The 24,164-nt window shown below is 42.4% G+C and overlaps 2 long non-coding RNA genes across 4 annotated transcripts in view; one reads left to right on the top strand and one right to left on the bottom strand.

Moving 5' to 3' along the window:
- The window catches only part of LOC141264428 (uncharacterized), a 65,824-nt gene that overhangs the window by 3,683 nt on the left and 37,977 nt on the right, over nt 1-24,164 (top strand). The window lies entirely within an intron of this gene.
- Nucleotides 8,515-13,660, bottom strand: LOC141264427 (uncharacterized). The gene is made up of 3 exons (XR_012319934.1): nt 12,896-13,660; nt 9,818-9,906; nt 8,515-9,140 (listed from the first exon to the last, which is right to left on the bottom strand). It is a non-coding gene; the product is annotated as an uncharacterized lncRNA (long non-coding RNA).

Genomic DNA, 24,164 nt, shown 5'->3' with positions numbered 1-24,164 from the left:
CATTACAAAAGACTTGTCACCTGCGGTTTTGTTATTGAAAGTTATTAGGTGTGACAGCGGTTAAACAGATTTTATTTATACACAAGGATATAAATTAAGCCTCTCAGCACCTAGCACACTGGCTTTATTGTTAGACCAACATGAATGTTAACTCTGCTAGAGTGACGACTTGGCAATGGAGGCTGCTGGATCCTGTGACCGTATTACTAGAGTGAAAGAAGAGCTTAGCAGCCTCTTTAACCTACCCTAACACAACAGGTGAGACTTAACTCGCTCGCATGTCAGCTTACTATTAAAATATTAGAGGTGAATACTGTCATTGTCATGACAATGCCACCATGTTGAATGGGACAATAATAAAGGTGCTCTTTGAGAAAAGATTAGGTCTATCCCCATCAGATCAGTAGTCTCCAGGTAGCAATGTAAAAGGTATAATGGTAGTCATTTATCCTAGATTTGTTAGCTGCAGTCAAAAGTTTTTGTTTACTCTATTGTTCATATTTTTGAAATATTACTGTACTTGCAAGCAATACATTATAACCTTACACAGCCCCATAGGCTCATGAAGAGTGAACTATAAGGAAAGTTTAAGTGTAAATATTGCAGGATGCAAATCTATGTAGTAGAAGGCAACAAATCATAAGGAGAACTCTTGCAGGATGTGCCAGAGATGAGGAGAAATTGCCATCTGCTGGCCAGGCGCAATCAACCGGAACCAAATTGTGCTAGAGAAGTTGAAGGGGGAGAAGATTCAGATGTTGGACCTGATCAGGTGACCTCCAGGAAGGATTTCCTGGGTATAAAAGTCCAGCGTGCCAAACCCCAAGCAGACTTGGCGCCAGGCTGCAGCGTGGAGCAGACGTGCTCCAGAAGTATCACAGAGTCCAGCGCGACAGGCCTCAGCCAGAGACCTGTGTTACACAAAAACCGGACACCTTCTGAAAAGCCCTGGACTCCTCGCAGAAGTGCCCCGAGTTCTCCTCATATTGGTCAGAGTCAGAACCTGTGCTCCGCACAAAACAAGTTCCTGGAACCCGACGCCGCCTGTCAAGAGCCGAGGTCTGGATCCCCTTACCCCAAGAGTGAAAGACTACCATCGACAGTCAAGCCGAGAAGAGCTGAGAGAAGACTGCGACAGGAGAGATGCACTAACAGTTGAGGAGATATCGCGCAAGTGAACAGGCCGTCAGTTCCAACTTCTACCTATGGTACCAGGGACAGTTGGGATTAGGACTTCAGGTTGAGAGGGGGCCGGTTGGTGCGGAGGAAGCTAAACAAGATCTGATAGACTTTATCCGGAAGAGACTTGCGGCCTAGCGGGAAGAACCGGTGACCCCCGCTAGGGACATATAAAGAGGACTCACGTGGTGACTCCCATGTTTGGGTGCATCACGTTGTTTTGCAAAGAACCTGACCGTTATTCATTGAAAATACTTCCTATTGTTAGTTCAAGTTACTGTTTATTACCCGTGTTACTAACCCCCTTTCTGAATTATTGTTATACCTATAAAGTAGTTATATCAACCCCTGACTGTTTCCACCTTGTGTCTCTATGCGTTGCATTCTGACACCTGTATTATATTTGGCGTAGTCGGCAGGATGCAATATTCAGACGCAGAGATGGTTAACCAAGTCCGGCAGGGGACATATACCCCTGGGGGCTATGCTCAACTACCTTCCTAAGTTTATGGGACGCAGCACGTCACTGTGTGACTGGGTAGAAAGACTGAGAAGTATGCTATGCATGTATCCCCTGGCCCCTCTCGCCCAGGCTGAGCTGACCCTCCTAACCCTTGATGGAGAGGCCCTTGCAGACCATGATGTACCGCCCACCTGGGGACCATGGCATCATGCACAAAGTGATAAAAATCTTGGAGGACATGCACGATGATACAAAAGACCTGGGGCACATACGTCTGCGGTTATTTCAGCAGGTCCAAGGGGAAAATGTGACCATAAATCAGTATGTTAATGCATTGCAGAAAGTGACGGCCCATACTGTCAATAAGGTTCGAGATGAGAACCGAGAACTGGGACCACTAGACAAAGTGTTGCGTGATCAACTGATTGCTGGCCTGAAGGATCCCTCTCTGAAGCAGATCCTAAAGGAGCGGCTGCACTTGAGTCCTGATCTGGGCTTCCTGGAGGTTGGGGCCAAAGCTAGAGTGAGAAAGAGGTCCCTTTTCTCAAGGCCACAGTCCGGAGTCATGAAGTGACCACTCCTGAATCAAGATATAAAGAGCCCGACTGGGGGATCCCTGCTGCCCTCTCCCTGGCGGACCGCACAGCCCCATGTGGAAGGAGGCCAGAGCAAAAAGAGGCATTCCTACCGGACCCCACCACGCCGTGTACGCAGCTCATCAGTGGAGCGAGGGCCAGAGTGTTGGACCTGCGGTGGTAGAAGACATATATCCAAAGACTGCCCGAGTCGAGAAAGGAGAAGACGGGGGCAGCCATTAAACTAAGACGCCCCACGGTTGTGAAGCATACTGTGGGGTTCCGAGCCTCAGTGTCACGCAAGGTGAGGAAAGGAACAAGTGTACAATGACGGGAAGTGGAGGAAGGGAGCCCAACAACTAGGGAAAGGGGGAGTGGAGACCCCTAGGAAGATCTAATATCACCCTGTCTACCCTATTGTCTTTATATAGGTTCTGCACCTATCGCCGAGCAGGAAACCTTATCCCTGAATGTCCATAGAGCTAGGCCCTAGGTAGAGAGGGGACGGGATGAACACTAGTCAGGCCCCACTGTAACTAAAGACAACAAGTTAAACAAACAAAGGGGATACACTTAGCTTGAGAAGACACCACAAAGATAATGCCAACTGACCTCCAAGGGAAGTCCAATTAGAAATTAGCCAACTAATAGTACTCCAGGCATGGACAGAGAAACATAGAACTATCACCGGCAACTCTCTGGAAACACAGAGTTTTTAACTACCAAGCAAGGGTGTGTCAATTAGCAGCAGAAGGTGGAGGTCGCTGCTGGGTCCTAAAGGAAGAAGGATATCACTACACTACAGAGATGAGAGGATCAAGAAGTCGTCTACAATGCCAAGCGCAGTGACCTTCTACGGCAGGATCCAGAGCGACTGTCTGTCACACTTAATACACTCGTGACAGTACCCCCCCTTCTACGAGTGGCCTCCGGACACTCAGGACCAGGTTTCTCAGGACAAGAGGTGTGGAACGAACGAACCAGGCTAGGGGCGTTCACCTTTGATGCCGAAACCCACATCCTTTCCTCTGGACCATAACTGCTCCAGTGCACCAAGTACTGTAGGAAACGACGCTGGAGATGAGAATTCACAATCCTCAAAATTTGAAACTCTAAATTACCATCAAACATGATTGGGGATGGCGGCAGGGGAGAGGACTCAAGAGGTTCTACATATTTCTTGAGCAGAGACCCGTGAAACACATTGTGGATCTTAAGGTCCTAGGGTAGCTCAAGACGAAACACTGCTGAGTTAATGATGGCAGTTATTTTGTAGGGACCAATAAATCTAGGTCCCAGCTTCCAGGAAGGAAATTCCAGGAAGGAAGGTATCAGTTACCCATCTACGGAATTCGGAGCTATACGTCTCCACTGATCGATTCCCCTGCTGAAGGCGACACAGCCTGAACTCAGCCAAGGATATTCGGTCAGGATCATCATAGATAAGAGCAAGGGCTCCAAAAAGCCCCTCCACTGACTGGAGAAAAACAGAATCCTGTGGCAAAGAGAAAGCCCAGGATTGAGGATCTCTTTGCAACAGTGAGATCACAATCCCCACTCGCTGCTCCTCATCTCCAGAGGAGTAAGGACAAAGTTTAAAATATAATTTGCAAGCTTCTTTGAATACAAAAAACTTGTCCCTACCTCCTGAAAACCCGTCCGAGAGGGAAATTTTGGGTTCAGGCAGGACCGGCCTACCCGCAGAGTCCCCAACATTAGGAGTCTGCATCCGCTGCCATTGTTGCTGAACCTCACAGTGAAGGTCAGTCACCTCCAGTTAACGGCTTGTAGATTTCTGAATGTGTGATACGTAGGAGTGTTCTGGGGTGGGAGAGGATTTGTGAGCGTGAAGGAGAGAATGTTGTCGTCAGAGAGGGAAAGAGGGGAGTTATCTAGGTAAGAGATCGAACAAAGCGGGACAAAGACCAGATCAAGGGTGTTACCTTCTTTGTGTGTCTCTTTGTGAGTTTGAAAGCTGTGAAAGTCCAAGAGATGTGGTTAGAGATTGAATCTGGGATGCAGATAGGGAGGTGGGGCTGTTCATGGGGATGTTGAAGTCTCCCAGGGTAAGGGTTGGCAATTCTGAAGACATGGAGTGTGGCAGCCAGGCAGAAAAATGGTCAAGGACCTGGGTGGGTGAGACTGGGACGCTATATGACCTCTATTCTAAGGGAGAGGGGATGGAAGAGCCTGATGGTGGGAAACTCAAAAGAAGTGAATGAGAGTGATGGATCTGGGGGGGATGACCTGGAAAGTGCATTATGGGGGCAGGAATCAGCCAACTCTACTACCACGTTTGTTCGCCGGTCTCAGGGAATGGGAAAGATGTAAGCCACCAAGAGAAATAGTGGCAGGGGAGACCGTGTCAAAGTCCTGAATCCAGATTTCAGTGAGGACCAGCAGATTAAGAGAGTTAGTCAGAAAGTAGTTGTGCAGGTAAGGAAGCTTGGTGCATACAGACCATGGATTCCAGAGTGCACAATTAAAAGAGGGAGATGAAGGAGTACAACTAATGTTAATAAGGTTAGCAGGGTTTCAATGTAAGGTGTGGGGGGAGGGTTGAAGTTGGTGGAGGGTGGACCGGGGTTAGGAGAGATATCCCCTGAAATAAGTAGTAGCAGTAAAAAGAGAAAGAGCAAATAGTTTTTGGATTTGTGACATGGTTTATTGTGCAATATCTTTGGATAAGATGGACTGAGATTATTCAGGAAGGTGAAAAGAGCATGGGAGCTGTACATGGGAGAGGGAAGGAGAGAGGGGCGGATGTGGATGAGTGGTGATGGGGGGTGAATGAGGAGGACCAACGCACATGGAAAGATGGACTTAGAAATAAAGCACATAGTTAAAAGAGAGTATAAAATGTGGGTTACCTGACTCCTGCCCTGACTAACTGCCAATGAAATAACTACAGACACTTAGCGACAATGACACGATGAAATGAAGCAACAAGTGTGCTTCCTCAACCACAGCTCCCTTCGTTTTCTATGGGACTGCCGAAGTGCTGTACTTGGCGTTCTATGGCAGCCTCATAGGAATGAATGGCGCACACTTTTGTGCCATTCCAATAGGAATAAAAGTGCCCCATTCTGGGAATCATTGGGGGTGCCTTTATTAATCCTTTCACGACATGCGCCATAAATGTATGGCGCATGGTTTTTCTCCCGCTTTGGCGCGGGCTCCGGCGATGAGCCCACACCTTGCCGGGGACATGACACCCGCGGCTGTTAACATGTTAAATGATGCTGTCAATCTCTGACAGCGGCATTTAACATGGCCGCGGCGCCCATGTCACATAACGGTGGGCCGCCAATGGGTTGGCATGACAACTTAGGGTCTGCAGGAGACCCTGCAGTTGTCATTGCCGGGACGCTATGAGCACCACCCGGCGGTCAGTGCTCATAGCAAGCGAGCATTTCTGCTACACACAGGCGATCTGATGATCAGATTAACACAGTTTCTAGTCTCCCATGGAAACTATTGAAGCATGTAAAAAGTAAAAAAAAATATTTTTAAAAAATATAAAAAAATATAAAAAATATAAATGCTTATCACCCCCCTTTTGCCCCATTCAAAATAAAACAATAAAAAAAAATCAAATATACACATATTTGGGATGGCCGCTTTCAGAATCGCCCTATCTATCAATATGTAAAAAGAATTAATCCAATCGGTAAACGGCATAACAAGAAAAAAAATCGAAACGCCAGAATTACATTTTTTTGGGATGCCGCAACATTGCAATAAAAAGCAATAACGGGCAATCAAAACATCATATCTACCCAAAAATGGTATCAATAAAAATGTCAGCTCAGCGCGCAAAAACTAAGCACTCCCTCGGCCCTAGATCCCAAAAAATGGAGACTCTACAGGTCTCAAAAAATGGAGACTTTTTTTTTTTTAGCAAACTTTGGATTTCTTTTTCACCACTTAAATAAATAAGAACCTTAACATGTTTAGTATCTACGAACTCGTAATGACCTGGAGAATCATAATGGCAGGTCAGTTTTACCATATAATGAAATTGGTAAAAATAAAAAACAATAGTGAAATTGCACTTTTTTTGTTGCAATTTCACCGCACTTGGATTTTTCTCCCATTTTAAAGTACACAATATGGTAAAACCAATGGTGTCGTTCAAAATTACAACTCATCCTGCAAAAAACAAGCCCTTACATGGCCATATTGACCGAAAAATAAAAAAGTTATGGCTCTGGGAGGTAGACGACTAAAAAACGAAAGCGCAAAAACTAAAGAGGGCCGTGGCATGAAGAGGTTAAAGAAGCACATCAAAGTTTTTATCCTCTTAATATATCGCAATCATCATATTATATAACGCTGTGTACTTACAATTTCTCATTTTGCCCTTCTACCCAGTAAATTCTTCTCTTTTCTCTGCTCTATATTCAAACTGAAAGTTTCTTTTCCCTGCAAAAATCATTCCCCTCTTCAACTACTGACCCATCGACTCCCTCCTTCCCCTGCCAGGGATTTTTGCGGTGACTCGTGACTCATGCATGAAAAATTGGCCTCTTTTTTCTACATAGAGCTTAGCAGGATTTAGCCAGTCAGTTTTTAATCACGTGATGTCACAGACCTAATGGAAAACAAAAGATTTAGCTGGGTAGAAGGGCAAATTGAGCAATTGTAAGTACACAGTGCTGTATAATATGATGACTGCAGTATGTTAATAGGATAAAAAAAATTCGATGGGAGTGCTTCTTTAATTGTATTAAGAATTGAATAAAAAGATTTGCAGGTTCCTGGTTGGATGAAACAATGTAACCTTTTGGACAGATTACCAATTTTGTTATTACCCTATAACACATTACTTTCATGTTTCAGAATAATGGAGTATAATCAACTCATGTTAACAATTATTTTTTAGCAGTCTGTTTGGTATCAAAATTGTATTTTAATTAGAATTTCATATTGTTGAGGCTAACTCCTATCTAGATTGCAGGGAGGTCATTAATAGTTAAAATTATGCAATGGTTCTGCAAAAAAAAAATCTATGACCAATTAGAGTTTGTGCGAATAAAGAACCATATAAGTACACCTATAACATGAATAATGTAGTTGGCCTTTAAATGCGTTATGAAGTTTGTATAAATGCATTTTATTCATTGCATTATGAAATGTTATGATGTGGTCTATGTTGATGCAGTGTACCGCACAGGTTTGCGTTTCCACTTTTTTGATTAGTGGTGTGAACATTTGCAGGGTCCCCTATAATAAAAGAGAAGGAGGGTGACACAACGAAAAGGAGACAAGAACAGGGTCCTGCCACGTGATGAGCAGGGAGAAGGGTGAATGAGTAACAGTAAAGGGCCCTATTTTTATATTGGTTTTGTAGGTAGGAGGTATTTATATTTATTATATTTCCTTTGGTTTCTTATATGTTTGAACCCTTTCTTATTTCACACTTGAGAAATCTAGAGGTTCAATACCTAAACTAATTTTATTACATTTCATATCTATGCATTAGTCTAATGACATCATATTAATTGAGTTTAGATCACTAGAAATTTTCATTTACAAACTTCCTTCATGTAAAGACAATTACCTGTGTAGTGGATAACAGGGAGGGAATACATTAAAGTAAATGTGCAGATCATTTATCTTTAGTTAAAAGAATGAAAAAATCAATACTCCAGGGTCCAGGATTTGTGGAACCTTTTTCATATTGCTTGTGAGAAATACTCCAGTGACCTCTAATAAAGTTAATAGTTAACATGTTTATTTTACTAAATTAGCACTGAATTTAACTCAATCAATACTGAGGTCTAAAGTGTTCTTTATGGGATGTCAGCCGCATAGATATAAAGAGTATCAACACAAAAGAACAGATTTTACAAAAGTTGTTTTTTTTTGTATTGAAATGACTATACTTAGAAAATTGTAACATTTTGCTTTTATGATGTTGCATGACAGTTAATATTAATTGATGGCAATGAATATGATAATATGAATTGTCTAAAATCAAATAAATCAGATCATCACGAGTCTTCAGTCAAGCAGCAAATTAATAAAGGTACCTATACAAGTCAGTAGAGTGAGCATGTGTTGTCAATTGAGCAATATATCACACCTGAAAAAAAACGGATTCGGAATTAAAATTTAACCTGCAGAATCCTTTATGGGAAGGAAATCTGGAAACTACCATACACATATTTGATTTGTTGGCTTTGGCCAACTTTTCACTAATGTGAATGAGTGCCTTATAACTTTCTATACAATGATAAAACTTGCATTTATTATGTTTTATGTGATTGTCGTTTTCCTCCAGTATCTTACACTGTAGCTGATGATCTGACCATCATCATTTATGTACAGTACTGTGCAACAGTTTTAGGCAGGTGTGGGAAAAAATGCTGCAAAGTAATATTTTAAAAAAAAATAGAAGTGTTAAAAAAAATTGTGATTGTATCCTGAGGAACAAGTCTGATGACTTTGAAATGCGTAGATATTAAAACCGCATGATTCATCCTTTGTGTCTCCTAGATTTTTCCTGTGGATATCCACCAGCAGCACTGAGGAACCACTTAGTGCTCCATTTTAATAGTTTATTTTTATCAATTAACAAAATGCTAAGTGAATGAACAAAAGAGAAATCTAAATGACATCAAGATTTAGTGTGCCTCCAAACAGCATCATTTCTTCTAGCTACACTTGCACACACAGACACTTTTAAAGGAACTCGGCAGGAATATTGTTCCAAACATCTTGTACAACTAACCACAGATCTTTTGTGGATGTAGGCTTGCTCAAATCCTTCTGTCGCTCCATGTAATCCCACACAGACATGATGATGTTGAGATCAGGGCTCTGTGGAGGCCATATCGCAATTTCCAGGACTTCTTGTTGTTCTTTTTTCTAAAGATAGTCTTAATGACATTGGCTGTTTATTTGGGGTCATTGTACTGCTGCAGAAAAAAAATGAAGCCAATCAGATGCCTTCCTGATGGTATTGCAAAACAGCTAAGTGTCTGCCTGTATTTCTTAACATTGAAGACACCATTAATCGTGACCAAATCCCCAACTCCATTTACTGAAAAGCAACCCCAAACTTGCAAAGAACCTACATCATGTTTCACTGCTGTCTACAGATACTCATAATTGTACCCCTCTCATGAGTTTGACTCATCAGTCAGCGCACTTGCTGCCAGTTCTTACGTTTTCATGCATAAATAAGTCTCTTGGCAGGCCTTATTTCCAAATTTAATGGCTTTTTGGGTGAAATTCTTCTATGAAGACCACTGCTGGCCGGACTTCTCTGAACAATTGATGGGTGTAGATGGTTTCCATTGGTTTCTGACAGTTCTGAGCTGATGGCACTGCTGGACATCTGCCAATTTTTAAGGGAAGTAATCATGGTGTTCCTTTCATCTGCTGTACCAAATTTCCTTGGCTGACCAATGCATCTACAGTTCTCCACATTGCCAATTTCTGGTTCTTCTTCAAAAGAGCTTAAACAGCACATCATGAAACCCCTATTTGCTTTGAAGTCTTTGCCTGAGAGAGACCTTGCTGATACAGTATAACTACCTTGTGACTTGTTGGTGAATGACCTGTAATATGAAACTGTTTTCCACAACCTCACCTTTTGTAGCAGAGTTTGGCTTCTCCTCACCCAGTTTCATTCCTACTACACGCTGTTTCTTTTTCAGTCAATAGCTGTATTTCAACCTGCTGTACATACAAAAATGTTGTTCATTATCACCTGTTTGATCTAATTAGTTACTTATACACTTGACTGTACTCTTGGAGTAGGGAATTTAGCAGCGATTGATCGACCAAGTTAAATGATATAATGTCCTGAATCTGGTCTCAGCCCTTAATGCTGCTCAACTCTTTAGATGCATTCACACACAAGTCAAATCTTTAGCTTCACTTCCCAGTAGAAGTTACTGAAAAATAAGTAAAGTAAAAGAAGTAACTCACATTAATGACACAAAAGGGGAATAACCATCATCCTTAATTATTAAATTCCAAAATTTTGTGACAAATATACTTTAACAATAAATTATTCCTTAATCAGCAATATGGACACGTTTGCATGTACTCATATTTTATAGTACCGTGCACACCATAAATATCATTGCATATATAAGATGATAATGTGTTTATCGTGTTGCTTAAAGGAAGGTAGTTACTGTTTATACATGGGATCTCATTCCACTACTACTATGCTACATAGGTTTGGTGCTAGCTTTCCGATTATAGAAGAGGTATTGATTCAATTCACATACAAAGTTGACTTTTGGAGTTTGAAGGAGGTTGTCTTATCTTCACTAAGGCCTTGGCCCCTCTATCAGTATTCGGTCAGTATTTTTTCTCAGGAGTGGGAACCAAAACCAGGAGTGGGTGATAAATGCAGAATTGATGCACTTGTTTCTATAATATGTTTCCTCTGATTGTTAATTACCTGATTTTGGCTCCAACTCCTGAGAAAAAATTCTGATCGAATACTGACCAAATACTGATAGTGGGGACGTGGCCTAATGGCTAAAATTGCAGTGTTTATAAAAACAAGCAACTTTACAATTTATCTCTAAAGACACGGATAACAGGAACAGGTTTAAGTTCTGACTAGACGGGTTCCACAACAGGTTCATGATCTAACAGAATAGGTTCAGAAACAGGATCAGGAAGAGGTTCAGGGACCTGACAACTAACTAGCAGTGACAAACTCAAATTAACACTTAAAAGGTCATTGTACAGGCACCTCAATACAGGGGAGTGTGCCTTAAATACTTGAGGCCTCCCAGCTATTGGATGGGGGCAGCTTCAGAGTGCGTGCACTGCTCCTTTAAGAATTGGGGAGTGCACATTATGTACAAATATAAATAATCTGTCTCAAATGTGCACTGACCAATTACATAGCAGGTCTGTGAAAGAGTTTGAAAATGTAGTCTGCACCCTCTTAAAAAGGACTTTAACAATGTATATTGGAGATAGGCCCTCTATATAGAAATGCCTTTTACTGGATAGCGGTGAAGTAGTCTGAGGAATCACTGATAAAACCAAGCGCTTTGCTCTGTTTCTTTGTTATTGTTAATGTGTATTGAGTTACACTTTAATTAAAAAACCCATGTAGTGTCCAAGATGGCCAGACACATGCACTAATAGAGGCCAGACACATGCAGACAGCAATGTCAAACTGAATAAAAGCTGTGCAGCGCAGAAGAAGCACCTGCTCAATAGCTAGCTAGCAAGTGGGTGTCAGTATCACTTGTCATTAAGGAATGCTACCTCAGGTCTTAGTATGGCCATAGAGGAGCATGAAAGAAGCTCCAGACAATAAAGAGATGAGGAATGCCATAGTAGATGGGGCATTAAGGCTTAATATTAACATGGAAGAGTGCAGCTACCTAAAGAGAAGCACCCAGCTAGATATGGCTTGGAGATTGGTGTCTGTGTGTGACTGACTATAATGTGGTAGCTGTGAAGAGTAGGCTGCAAGAGTATGCAAAGTGGAAAACAAGCTATGACAGTGTTACCAGGAGAGGTGACTATGAGAGGGGATGTGACAGCACTGCAAGTGTTTTCGAAACTACATAGGAAGTGACACAAAGACTGCCAGAGTAAAGGAGTTGTTGCTGAAAAGATTGTCAGACTATTGCAAGTGTCAGTAAATTGTTGCAAATGTCATCTCACTGTTGCAAATATCAATTGTGTGCAAGTGCTGAAGTCAGACATGCTGCTGCATCCTTTTGAAAGAATGTGTAACCATAAAGTTTGTTGCCTCCCTATGAGTAATGTTGTTGAACTGACATCTGTGTGTGACTACACCCTTCCGCCATCTGAAAGTGTGTAACTACTCTACCATCGACCTAAATCCTATTTTGTTTAAAGGCATATGTCATCCTATATTCTTTTTTAAAGGGGTTCTATCCCAGATCAGCAATGAACCAACCCCTTTACAGATTGAATATTATAAAATTATGCTATTACTATCCCTTAAATTAACCTTAATATCCTAGCTTCAGCACCCCTCTCCTGGTCCCACCAGCTCTACTGCATGTGATGAAAGCCGGCCGGTGGGTGCAGCTCTCTGGCGCCCCCTTACCTCTCAGGTCAGTCAAGGTACTGCACCTAGAGAAAGTAGTGCCAGGAAGCTGCAACCAGCGCAGGGAACACGGTAGTGTGTTATCCCTTCAACGTCACTAAACCGTAACGTCACTACACAGCACAACTCGCTAGCGCCCTCTTAGCCTCAGGTCAGTCAAGGAACTGCACCTAGGATAAGCGGTCGCCAGGGAGACTGTCCTGTAACCTACTGGGTATCGGGGCCCTCTGTAGTGAGGGCGGTATATATATCTTCCTTGGCCGCGCCAGGAATATATATATCTGAACCTCCGACCGTCACTACCAGCCTTCCCCAATCCCCAGTTGGTATGCTGCCACCAGTCCCTATTTTAGATATACGCCCAGTCCGTGAATGGGCCTATATCGGGTCAGGAACCAACCCTGGGTAGCGTTTTTGGCTTGAGCCGAGCTCACACGGACGTGCGTTCGTTATGCAGAATAAAAGGCAGGCCCACAATTACTTGAGGTAATTGATTATAATAATACACTAGATACACGATATACAACTAAATATACACAGGTATAAGGTCAGGCTAAACTATACAACAATGGAATACAACACACAGAATCACCACAGCATATCAGTTACCGGTTTCTTGATTTTCTTGTGACGCAGGGAGAGGATTCTGCGGTCGCAGGCACGGTTCTTTGTTACAGGCTGAGGCCTACCACCGCATGGTCAAACTGCTCCTCCCCTTGGTGGCCTCAGCTGGTGCTCAGATGTTCAGCACCCCACTCTTGGGTCAAAAACTGACTTGTCTCTTGTCTGTCCTGCTATCTTACCTGCCCCGTCCCGCCCACTGCTGGTGAGGTCAGCTGGCTCAGTCTCCACCCTCAGGTCTAACTTCGATCAGAAGCCCAAATTCTATGGAACCCAATAACTTCTTCTGGGATGGTCTCATGATACCCCCAGGGGTTCCCATGGATTCGGGCCGCCGTAACCGACCTTTTGATATCAATTATGATACCATACGGTCCTCAGGAATGGCTCCGCGCTATATCTTGGCTTCCAGAGCACGTACAAACGTCTACCGCGGAGGCTTGTGTGCGCAATGGCTCCGGGACGCCGTGATATTTTTTTATTGGCCCATCCCACGCAACATGCGTGTACTATTCATGTTTCTATATCTTATGCCTCCATGCTTGTGACAGACAAAGAAACTAGTCCTATGGGACAAATGGTCAGGTACAGATAGACGAAGCACCCCCCCCTGCTGGCTGTGTTTCCTCTCGAAGTCTTTGAAGCTCCTAGCATTCAAGTGTTAAGTAGGCTTCTTATCTTACAGGAGCCTGGATGGGGGGAAACTATCTAGTTGACGTTTTAACAGAAGGTCCCAAGGGTGGGGGCTGCTGAAGTGTGGCCATCCCTGGATATGATTTATCATTACCAAGATGGCGGCTACAGGTTCATCACAACAGTGTTACCAGGAGAGGTGACTATGAGAGGGGATGTGACAGCACTGCAAGTGTTTTCGAAACTACATAGGAAGTGACACAAAGACTGCCAGAGTAAAGGAGTTGTTGCTGAAAAGATTGTCAGACTATTGCAAGTGTCAGTAAATTGTTGCAAATGTCATCTCACTGTTGCAAATATCAATTGTGTGCAAGTGCTGAAGTCAGACATGCTGCTGCATCCTTTTGAAAGAATGTGTAACCATAAAGTTTGTTGCCTCCCTATGAGTAATGTTGTTGAACTGACATCTGTGTGTGACTACACCCTTCCGCCATCTGAAAGTGTGTAACTACTCTACCATCGACCTAAATCCTATTTTGTTTAAAGGCATATGTCATCCTATATTCTTTTTTAAAGGGGTTCTATCCCAGATCAGCAATGAACCAACCCCTTTACAGATTGAATATTATAAAATTATGCTATTACTATCCCTTAAATTAACCTTAATATCCTAGCTTCAGCACCCCTCTCCTGGTCCCACCAGCTCTACTGCATGTTGGTTTTGTCGTGCAATTTTGATGCATGCCCATATTTGAGTTCCATATAACTCAGATCCTTAATACAGCACCCACAGTAATCTGTAGGCCTATATAGTATCTCTGTATGTCTTGTGTGAAGCATCATATGATGAAATGTAGAGGTATTCTCTGGAAGCTGCCATGTACACAGCATCACTATGTATATGAGATCTAGAAAACTAGCACGCCCAGCACAAGGTATGAATCTACTGAAAGAAATGGCCACCTATTAAGATCATGGCTATGCCCTATGTAAACATGCAATGGCGTCTATGCAGATGCAACACATTTACTGTTGAAGGTATAAAATGATAAAACAAAAATTATTTTCTATTTGATAAAATTGCTAATAAGAAAAATTATTCAAATAAAAACACAAATGAAAAACAACATCGGTTTCAATGCTGACTCTGCTTTCTTTGCTATCATTATCAGAGAAAGCATAATCTGTTTTACTGTCATATGAAGCAAAGTCAAGAGACATTTATAAAACTATTAAGTAAACAATAATGATAAGACTAGGCAGATGAAATATGCATGGAAACTTGAAGCCATTCACCGGTGGGGTTTACTATCAGTAATAATATAGTTACTTTTTTCTTGAAAGCTACAGAATTCCAATACATTTTCTATAATGTTATTTATTTCTCTGATACAGTATCAAAATGAATCCATGAAGAAGTGATGTGACATATTTGTTATCATTCCTCACAAACCTTGATTGACCGCACCGTGATAAGCCATGTTTAAGTATACAGTTGGTTCAGCTCTTCCTGCGCAAATGAAGCCTGTAGAAGAGGAGGTCCCCACATTAGCGGCAGCATATCTCGTAAACAATATTGACCACCTCCCATGTTTACTTTAATATTTATTTTTATTTATTTTACTAACTTATACAGCGCCATTAATTCCAAGGTGCTTTACAGATATTATCATATTTCAAGAACCATTTATAAGGAAGATCATCGAGAAGCATATTATGGCCAAGTATCTGATGGACATTCCATCATTATTATCCTTGCTGGAAGTGCATTAGATGGACCGATCTGATGTCGAAATAATACAAAAAAATTGGGGGGGCTAAAGACCCTTTTACATGGACTGATGCAAACTGTATGGAAACAGATGATCGTTAATACAACTGTTATCCCCATAAAGTTTCCATAAAGTTTCCATACAGTCGCCATCACCTCTTCTGTTGTTTGCAATAATTATCTATTTTAAAAGGACCTGTCACTTGCTCAAAAAAATTAATTTCAAAACTATGTAAAAATCTCTGCACTCCATTGACTCTGACGCGCTTTTCCTTTTTGTGCTGAATGACTCTATGGCAGAGATATTCCTATTTGTTTATTCTGGAGCACAGTATGTGATATCTCTGCTTGCAGTCCAACTGGGCGTTACTTCACAGTCTTCTCTGGGGGTCATGCACTTTCACTCTTCCCTTCAAAATGCTGCCAATTACAGCTCAGCAGCTGATCTAGCAGTCTTAGAAATGTGATTGGCAGCATGTGAGATGGAGGAGTGAAAGCGCATGTCCCCAGAAATGACTGCGAAAAGACGTTTATTTGCATTATAAGCAGAGATTTCACATGGTACGTTCCAAAACAAAACCAGATGTGAATGTTACGTGCATGCCGCTAGGTTTAGATAGGGGCGAGACAGGTCTCATGAATTCTTGGAATCCTGGGGGAACTGTTACTCAGGGCGACAATACATTGCAGCTTTCTCAGGCATAAGATGTATTCACTTGCTGGCACAAACACACTTGACAGAGTCTTTATGAACAGGTGAACTGTAGAATTTAATGTAGAAGCACAATCAGTACAGATCAAGACTTTTACAGCAACAGGCTTTCTCTCATTCCACATCAAACAGCTTCTTCACAAAGGCACAGTAGTAGACAGCATTCTTTATAGCACAGTGAGATGGAGGAGGGAGAGGGTTTGCTGAGGGAGATGATCCCTGTGACACAATTCCATCCAGTCCTTATCTTCCTGCCCAATGATAGACTTTCTCAACTAGCGGTATAAGAGGGTTCTGAACTTTGCCCAGCTTCACTCTTTACTGGAATCCTATTCCACTATGATTCACTTGCCTGAACTTCTGTGAGAGACAGATCACACACCACTCATCTCTTTGGCTGCTGCCAGAATAGTAAACAACTTCCCCACAATCCCCCTGGGGCTCTGCTAACCACTCCCTGTCTCCTGTGACTGTGTTAACCCCTCTTGTTGCTGGATGCTTCTGAAGCAAACCACTTCCTGTCTCCTGTGATTGTGTTAACTCTTCTAGTTGCTGGATACTTTTGAAGCAACAGCACTAATTCTGCATGTCACACTCTTCCCTCCTTTTTGAATGTCATTCTCAACATTCGCCTTAATTGGTCGATCTGACCAATTCTGAGACAGTTGTGAGAGTTGAGTAACTTTTTATACAAATTGCCATTCTCAAGCTGGTATAACATTTATAAACATTAATAACAACCTATTCTTATGACCTTTTGCTTGTAGGACTCTTGTAAGAAATAAACAATTAAAACAATTAGCATCTGTTCATCTGGAGCTTTTCGTTCGTCTTCAACCAGCTCTCTATCACTAGGCCTTAACAGTTCTTTGTTTCTACAAAGTTTTTTAAGGAAAATCAAAGCATGAAAGCAAGTCTTTCCACCAGGCAACATCTTCCATACTGCCTCTCGGTGGTGAATACCACTCAAGTGGGCTTAACTGGTCCATAGGCAGAGATACCTGTTTCCAATCGACAGTCCTTGGCACTTCACTCGGTTCACCAAGTGTCTCATACATCAGCATCACGGGCCTCCTCACTTCTAAAGTCGACATCCTCCTGGTGGATTGTTCCTCAGATACCACGGGTTCTTTAGTTGCAGGAGTTTCTTCCACCACACTCATTTCTCGTACTTCCTCAGATGCTCTTGCAACTGCCTCTGTAAGTTCCTGTACTTCTCCTGAATCGGCTGTTTCCGCACAGTCTGGTAATTCCGCTCCTCCTGAGTGTCGATTGGTCTCTTCAGTGACCGGTGTTTGATCATCAGAACTGAATTGGACTTCATCTGTACTCCTTGGTACAAACTCTGAAGCCTCGGGACTTAATTCACTCTCCTGAGGATGGTACATCCCTTTCCCTGCCAGTCTGAGAAATACAACAGTGTGCTCATCTTCATCGGAACTCTCAAGGTCACTATCCACCTCCAGAGCTTCAGTCTATGGTGGTCCCTTAGTCAATCTCGGTAAATGTCAGTCTACTTCTGGGAAGTCTTGTTGTGGTGGGAGATAATCACAGGGTAGTAGTAAATTCCGATGGTCTATTCTGATTTTCTTTTCCCCCGTTTACAATTGGATTTCATACACTGGACTGTCATCGGTTTTCCTCCTTATGACCACATACATCTTGTCTTCCCAGTACGAATTAAGTTTTCCTGGACCACCTTTTTCACGTACGTTCTTGACTAGGACCCGGCTTCCCGGTGTCAATTCTGCTCCATAACATTTTCGATCATAGTACGCCTTACTCTTCCTCTGCCCTTGCGTAGCCACTTTGGACGCTATGTTGTATGCCTCTGTCATCCGTTCCTTCCATTTCCAAACGTACTCCGGATACGTTTTGTAAGTCTCTGACACCGGAGTATCGAACATGATTTCAATTGGTAGTCTTAACGATCATCCATACAATAGGAAGAAAGGTGAGTAACCCGTTTCCTCACTCTTTGTACAGTTATAGGCATGTACCACTTTTGACAGAGACCTTTTCCAGTCTTTCTTCTCGTCAGCTGTTAAAGTGTGTAACATCGACAATAATGTCCGGTTAAAAAGGTTCCGCTTGTCCATTACCCTCTGGGTGATATGGTGTTGTGTGGCATCTCTGAATTCTACAGTACTTTCCAAACTTGGCAAAGAGCTGGTTCTCAAATTATCTTCCTTGGTCGTGGTGTAACCTCGTAGGGAACAAATACTTCAAAGCAAAATCATTGAAGCTGTTCTCTGATCAGATTTATTGGTGGTGGCATATGCTGGAGCAAATCGAGTAAAATGGTCCATCACCACCAAGACGTATTCGTAACCGCCCTCGCATGTCTCGAGATGTAGAAAGTCTATTGAGACCATCTCAAATGGGTACGTAGTTTGGATGTTGCCCATAGGTGCCCGGATTGATGTGTTGGGACGTTTATCTTTCAGACACCCGCACTCCCTGGTCACATACCTCTCAATATCTCTCTGCATGTACGGCCAGAAGAAACGTTCACGGATCAAGTTGGTTGTCCTTTCCACTCCCAGGTTTCCTATGTTTTCATGGAGTTCTTTGAAGACCAACCTACAGAATACTCTGGGTAGTACCAACTGCTGGTTTTGTCCTCCTTTACAATAAAGGATACTGTCTTCATTGATGTAGAGCTTCGCCCATTCTTTAACTAAAACAGATACTGCTGGTGACTCATTATCCCTCTCCCATTTACTTGAAAACCGATTTTGGTCCACATAAGGTAGTATTCTGCCAATTATCTAATCTTCTTGTTGTGCTCTACGGATTGTTCCTTTTGATAGTTGTTGAATGGACAGAGGGTGATCTTGTTTTTTCACTTTTACAGTGGTTTACACTGTCAATGGACACCACAATGTTGTGTCTTCCTCTTGATCAGATGGTACTGCATGGGTAGTGCTCTCAATAACTTCCAGACTTACTTCCTCCAAGCATTCTTGCATGAACTACTCAGACTCTAGTGGCATTCTCGACAATCCGTCAGCATCCACATTGCATTTTCCTAGCCTGTACTTAATACTGAAATTGAAGTCAGCTAGTTCAGCTACCCATCTCTGACCCATCGCATTCAGTTTGGCTGTAGTGAGAACATAGGTCAAGGGGTTGTTGTCAGTGCAAACGTCAAACTCTTTATTGTAATAGAGATAATCTCTAAATCACTCACTGATAGCCCATTTCAATGCCCGGAACTCCAATTTTCCGAAATGTAGATGGTAATTATTCTCGGCGTCTGTCAATGTTCTGGAACCGTAACTGATGACTCTCAATTTCCCATCTTGATGCTGATACAAGGCAGCTCCCAGTCCAACTTGAGAAGCGTCACAATGAAGAACAAATGGTAAGTTGAAATCAGGATATCCCAATATGGGTAGTTTTACCAGGTAATGCACTAGTTCTTCCAATACCTCCTGGTGGTCTGATGTCCAGGGAATGGGCCGCTGGGACGAAACGGCGTTGTTTCTTTTAAGTCCGATCCTGCCCGCGTTCTTTTTCTCCATGGGTGTTGTTGACTCTGTCATCCCCCCCTAGAGGAAGTATAGTGGGGCGGCAATCCTGGAGAAGTTCCGGACGTAAGTACGATAGTAGGAGAGGAATCCTAAGATCTGCCTCAACTCCCCGACAGTAGAGGGCCGCTTGTCTTTTAAGGCCAGTACCGGAGCGATTTCTGCTGAGTCCATGGTATATCCTTCTCCGGACACAATTTTCCCTAGAAATCAGACTTGCCTTTTGTACAGTTCACACTTCTTTGGGGTCAACTTAACTCCGTGTTGTTGATACTGCTGTAATACGGTCCTCACGTGTTCAACATGCTATTGGAAGGTTTTGCTGTGTACCACATTGTCATCCAAGTACGGCTGGCAGATATCGTCCTTCAATACTTCTAAACATGTCTCCATGCTCTTCTGGAATTCTGTTGGAGTGAACTGAGCCCAAACGGTATGCGGATCCACTTATATAATCCCCAGGTGTGATGAATGCTGTCAAGGGTCTACTGGACTCTTCGACAAACCCTTGGTAGTATGCCTTACCCTGATCGCGGACAGAGAACCAGGTACTTCCTGATAGGCTATCCAGCATATCTTGGTATTCTTTATAGCACAGTGAGATGGAGGAGGGGGGAGGGTTTGCTGAGGGAGAAGATCCCTGTTACACAATTCCTTCCAATCCTTATCTTTCTGCCCGATGATAGACTTTCTCAACTAGCAGTACAAGAGGGTTTTGAACTTTGCCCAGCTTCACTCTTTACTGGAATCCTATTCCACTATCATTCACTTGCCTGAACTTCTGTGAGAGACAGATCACACACCACTCATCTCTTTGGCTGCTGCCAGAATAGTAAACAACTTCCCCACAATCCCCTGGGGCTCTGCTAACCACTCCCTGTCTCCTGTGACTGTGTTAACTCCTCTTGTTGCTGGATGCTTTTGAAGCAAACCACTTCCTGTCTCCTGTGATTATTTTAACTCTTCTAGTTGCTGGATGCTTTTGAAGCAACAGTATTACTTCTGCATGTCACATGAACATCTCTGCAATGGAGCGACCCAGTGCAAAATTGAAATTAGCGGCAGAACCAAGTGTGTTTAGGGATTATTATAACATATTTAACTTGCTTTTTTTGAGCAAGTTGCAGATCCTCTGTAAGTCACACAAAAGGTGCAGGTGTACGGGCATCGGATTACTAGCTTGTTTACACAGGACAATGATCGAATTCTTGTTAGCTCCATGTAAAAGGGCAACTAATGAAAAATGAATACAGGGGACTCATTCATGATATGAATAGACCCTCCACCGCCTTCTGATAGCTGATGAATATACAGTGCATGAGATCCCCCACTCTTCTGCTTGCTAGCAGTGTAATCTGGGGTGTTCTACAGGTTCCTGCCAAACAGAGGATAGGAGCAACCAGAGCTTATGCCCTGTCTTTAAAGGAAATATTACAAGTAGTATGGTCTACCTCTATGGTATGTATGTCCATGCTGCCTTCCTCTTTATGGAAGAGACTAACCTAATAAAAACAATTGTGCAGAATAAAGGGAAGAAGTAGTAAATAATGGGCCAACTAGGGAAGGAAGGGTAGAAAAGGCACCTGAAAGAGAATATTAATTGCTTGAATGTGCTTGTTCATGACGGGTAAAGTGGGTCCTAGTCCAAGTCTTGATTCTCTGCTATGCTCGCGATTTATTTGTTGTTCCTATATATTTACGTAATGCAGCCATTGGGAATAACAAATGTGTAACATGTGGGATGTTTTTGAAGGAATGTTAAACATTAAATACTGCCATAGAACTCGTATAGGTCTGTTAGGATTTACTGTCAGTTTAGTTGCAACCTTGAGAAAAGTTTTATGTACAACAATAACTAGCCTTGTAGTGAGAGGTTAAAATATACTTTGCAACAGATTTTCAGGCCTCTGGAACTTCCCGCTGCATTGTGTATCCGACAGAGCAATAAAAGAAAAAAGGTAAGTACACAAAAATGTGTTTTGATAGTCATGCAACCAACACAAGGACAAATTCCAGGATGCCAAAGCAATAATAGCAACAAAATAAATGTCAGCTAGACTTAGAAGAGCAAGATAAAAATATACCTAATTTAATAGCGCTTGGCCATGTACAAACCATTTATAGCTAGGTTTTACTTTACAGCTACAGGAAATGAAATGTCAGAAACGAAACTATTGGTCAAATAGTATATGTATTAGTAGTAGTAATATTGGTAGTTTTTTCACAGTTTTGGTGGTGTTTTCAATGCTCCATTCCACTAGGCCTTATGACAGTCAGACACTTAGACCTCATTCAGACGTGCGTGATTTTTCTCGTATGTAAAAATACAGTTCATCATTGTTTTGGATCCAAGTTTTATCAGTGTTTGGTCTGTATCTAAGCTTTTACCATCAGTGTTTTATCTGATTTTCACTGATGAAAAAAGAAAAAAATCACAAAGCTTTTCAAATACATTACAATGGTAATCATGGACAGCACACAAACTGCACACGGATGCCGTCCATGTCCATGATTTTCACGGACTCAAAGACTGGTAATTTTGATCTGTGACTTGGATCAAAATGGACACGTCTCCATGATTTTTTGCAGACCACTCAGTCCACAAAAAAAGCACAGACATGTGAACAGCTAACTTGACTATAGAGGGAGCATGTTTTATGCACAAAAAACATGGCTAGAACACAAAACTGAATCGCGGACGTCTGAATGGGGCCTTACTGTGTTCTATAAAGGTGACTTTTCAGCAGTCGTTTCACTAACATCATCACAGGGTCCACCATTGAGAATGCATGGTTGTGACAGCTAAACTCCTCCTAATCTAGAGCATATCAACAATGCTCTACCAGAAAAGTTAATAAGCCAATTTATTATATCCGGGTGCCTACTAACATAACTAGATGCCTTCACTGACCTGATCAGGATCAGAGAATTGAGATGGATAAGGCCACAGATGAGTATCTCTGGTTAGCAGACTTGCCTCTCTCCAAGAGTAAGACATTGACTGAGAATTTTGTAATATACTGAAGGGCCCACTATAGTCAGAGTGCTGGTGCCAGGAGTAATTTTGTGGAGGAGGCCCTAATTTGTAAATTAGACTGTTTGACACTTTTCACCTATGTGTGCAAAGTATGCTGTACAGGAGTTGGTGAGGCGGATCAGCGGCAGAAGTGTCCAAAGCAAAATAACACTATGAGCAGAGCTAGTGGATGAGCAGACCTCCTACTCCCTAATGAGCAAATTGCAAGGCGCACACAACTCAATTACTGTTATTGAATCTCCAGGCAGACGAGACCTCAATAGCCACAGCAACACAAAAACAAAGGGGGGATTCCAGAATCATCAAGGTCACTTTGAGAGGCTAAATGATCTCTTAAGGCACCCATACACATTAGAGTAATGTGTATGGGGGCGCTGGACGACTGATGGTCTGGAGAGATGTCGATTGCTCATGTCCGATTTTGGACTACCAATCGCTTTGTTCGCCCTGAGATTAGCCAGCAGCCGAAGTGTCATTTGGTGGGAGTGTCAGCTGAGATGGCCAAAGCATCGTTCTGCAGACTGGGATCTAATGTGTATGGCCAGCCTCAGTGTAGCGCTGCTGACTAGTGAGGAGCCTCTAAGTTGTTGTTGAGATACAGTTTGGGAGCTGGTTTTCACAGAAGTTTCTTTGGCTGGAGTAATATATGGTTTAGCAACTTAAATGAGTTATTTACCACGAATTTTAACGTTACACGTGGACTAGACATATGAAGATACATTTAAGAGATATATTTAGTTTTGACTTAGACTTCCACCACAGCTGGTGATTCCCAGGCATCACCTTTGTCTATCTGGTGAGGCCCCAATAGAAAACTTGTTATAGTGAGTGCCTGATGTATCAATGACCATATTAGCAGTAAATCCCCCACACACAATAGACAGCTAGCTGACGGCTGAACGATGGTTTGGCCAATTGTTCAGCCTGAAGCTCTCTCTCTTAACTCCTCCATACACAAGAGTGCTTTTTTCTGTCGAGCACTCCTGTATGCTCTATCAGAAAGCCTGTGTCAGACTTCCCTAGCAGTGGTGTATCTCCCTGAGAACAAAAAGATTGGTAATTTAAAATCAGACATGCTGAGTGCTTAACAGATCGGAGATTCAGGATGCCCCTGTATACATTAGACTGTCTGCCAAACCCACCGATATTGGTGAGTTCAGACAACATAAATCTTTTGTGTATGGGGGGCCTCAAGACTTAAAAACTGTGTGTTAAATTTTGTGGCCTCCAATATAACTAAAGCCTGTGACCCTGATTCATTAAAGTTTTTATGTAAAAAACTGGCATAAAAAGCTTTAAAAAGACATTGTTGCGCAATGCGATACGGTGCAAAAATTTAATGTTTTTTGTCATTTTACACCATTTTCGCCCAGCTCCAACAATGTAAGCGGAGCTAGGGCAGGATGGGGCCATGACATGGGGTGGGGTGACCTCAACATGTCATGAATTTTATGACTAGTGTACTTTACACCACTAATCTTACTCCAGTCTCTGATTGGAGTAAGATTTGTGGCAAGGTGAAGACGGAGGCACACGCCACTTTGCGCCTCGCCAAATTCATTAAAAGGCAT

This window comes from Phyllobates terribilis, unplaced genomic scaffold, assembly GCF_046119375.1.
Source record: "Phyllobates terribilis strain yellow unplaced genomic scaffold, ASM4611937v1 Scaffold_4__5_contigs__length_816908805, whole genome shotgun sequence".
NCBI lineage: Eukaryota > Metazoa > Chordata > Amphibia > Anura > Dendrobatidae > Phyllobates > Phyllobates terribilis.
This window is presented reverse-complemented; position numbering and strand designations above follow the sequence as displayed.